We start from the raw sequence: 226 nt of genomic DNA, 5'->3' as shown, positions 1-226 counted from the left end.
ATGGCCCTGCAGCCTCTGCCATGATGGAGATGTGGGGGGTTGGTGTCATAGCTGCTGCAGGAGAAGACCGCCCGCCCCGCCCCAGCCTCCCACCCTGTGACTCTACACCCTCGAAAACCAAAGCAGGCCCTCCCTGGTGGCGCAACAGGTGAGGATGCAGCATTGCAAAGCGCGCTGCAGCCTCTTTGATGCAAGTTCAATCCCTGGCCCCGGAGGTGACCCACAC

This window comes from Condylura cristata, unplaced genomic scaffold (assembly GCF_000260355.1).
Source record: "Condylura cristata isolate star-nosed mole 26May11 unplaced genomic scaffold, ConCri1.0 scaffold00008, whole genome shotgun sequence".
NCBI classification, from domain to species: domain Eukaryota; kingdom Metazoa; phylum Chordata; class Mammalia; order Eulipotyphla; family Talpidae; genus Condylura; species Condylura cristata.
This window is presented reverse-complemented; position numbering follows the sequence as displayed.